Here is a 2,021-nt window from a genome sequence, read left to right on the forward strand (position 1 = left end):
TTTATTTGTATTAATAATGTTAAAGAGGGAGCTGGTGCCAAGCCACATATTAAATTCCAATCTAAAGTGTTGATTTCACCATTGTGGCATAGTTATTACCATAGGACTTCGGTTTTAAATCCTTGATAAAGGAGGGAGTAATTGTTGCATGTTCGGACACCCAAGGTTCCACACACTGCTAAAAGACTTTAACATTGTTTTTTAAGTAGACCAGAATTATAATGAGCTATGAAATGCAGAGCGACACAGATCCTAGTAATGTTTTGACTCAAGATAATAGTTATGTACACAAGTTTCTGAAATAGATCATTAGACATTTTAATACTAATTAGGTGTAAATGGATTGCAGTAGTAGTGGTACTCGAAGGAAGTGAGTTTTGTACCAAGTTTCAGGAAAAGTGGGAGGCAGAAGTCCCAATGACAAGTGAGAATCATCTTGAAAATCATAGTTGAAATCGTGACATATTTTTTGTAGACAAAGGATACTGGCCTATGCTGAAATGTCAAAGTCTCTGCAGAGCACGACACATGGCCAAAAAAGACGGAGACCAACTGACCTTTGACCCTGACCGACAGTAACTTGACAAGGCACTGTGGATGACTGACTCTGGGGTGAACCTGACCAAACTTGACATGACAACCAGACAGTGTGAGTGTGAATGAATGCCGGCATGTGATCAGTGTAACTGCATGATTCTAAAACAATAACTAACCAAGCATGTTTTTGGACTAACATATTATTTTGGAGCTCCAAGGGAAACGAGAGGTTTCCTAAAAATTCCACAAAAAGGAGAAACCACACAGGTCATATTTTCCTCTCACATGAGTTGGCGGTTTGCAAATGTAAAACTAAAATCTGAAGATTCTGTTTCTTTTAGGCCTGAAGGACGGAGAGGAACACTTATTTTCACTGAAGTGTTTACTGTGGAAATAATGATAATGATGTCAAATTGAAAATAATGTTCGTTATGTCCCTAACCAATTACCTGACAGTTTTAGTTCCCCTCCCATTACAGGGTTTTGTTACACATGATTTCATGTGTAAAAGGGGGGAGTGAGTATAATGTATAAATGTTAACATGGCTGTAAAATTCACAATTTAAATTTTTCTTTTAAGGATTGACAGAAACCTTCCGCCCCAACCCAGATGTTCAAACTGAGCATTGAATGTAATTAACCTGCTCCATATCGGGGGATAAGATACTGTTTGATGAATGTTGAGATGTTTCTAAATATTGATTTGAATTATAGCAGGTAACAAAGAAGCAGTGGCCAAGGGGCTACTGTGAAACCGAAGAAGTTGACCTGTGATAATGAAACAATTTTTTAATATTTTAACAGACATTAGAGTAACTGAGGTTTGAAATGTAGAAAGAACATATTACAGTTAAAGCTAAAACATAGTAGTGTATTGAGACAGAATTTAATTTAGACAACATCATGTAACTAGCCTGGTAAAGAAGTAAAAGCCATAGACTTTATTATTTAGGTCATTATGGGGATATACATTTCATCTAAATTTATAATAGAAAGATATTTGATGACAGTTTGTTGGAATTCTGTATTCATTTTTTCAGCTTGATAATATCTAAGCACTGACAGGTAAAAGCAGTATCACCAGGAAATCATTCACTTTGACAGTATCATGATTTTGGTTGTTTTTGAATCCATAACATTAGTGTGTTTCCTTACCAGAAACATTAGCAGTTCATATTATATTTAGATTTTAAATAGGATTTCATTTAAAAATAAACACGGATGCTTGTCAGAAATTCAGAGCTATTGAAATATGTTATTTAGTTTACCTAAAGATGTTGGGGTTCTTATTTAGTTGGCACAATCCAAGTATTAAGATTCTGAAGCTGCACTGGCAGATAGGAGGTCTACAATTAATTTGGAAAACCTGTTCACAGACGGCTGTTGTTTCAAGACACCCCACCAAGAGGCTCCAAGTGGGTCAAAACAGCTGAGCGTAGGCTTGAGGGAGTTGTATCAGATTTCTCCACACAGGTCGCTGGCGC

This window comes from Gymnodraco acuticeps, unplaced genomic scaffold (assembly GCF_902827175.1).
Source record: "Gymnodraco acuticeps unplaced genomic scaffold, fGymAcu1.1, whole genome shotgun sequence".
Classification (NCBI taxonomy): Eukaryota; Metazoa; Chordata; class Actinopteri; order Perciformes; family Bathydraconidae; genus Gymnodraco; species Gymnodraco acuticeps.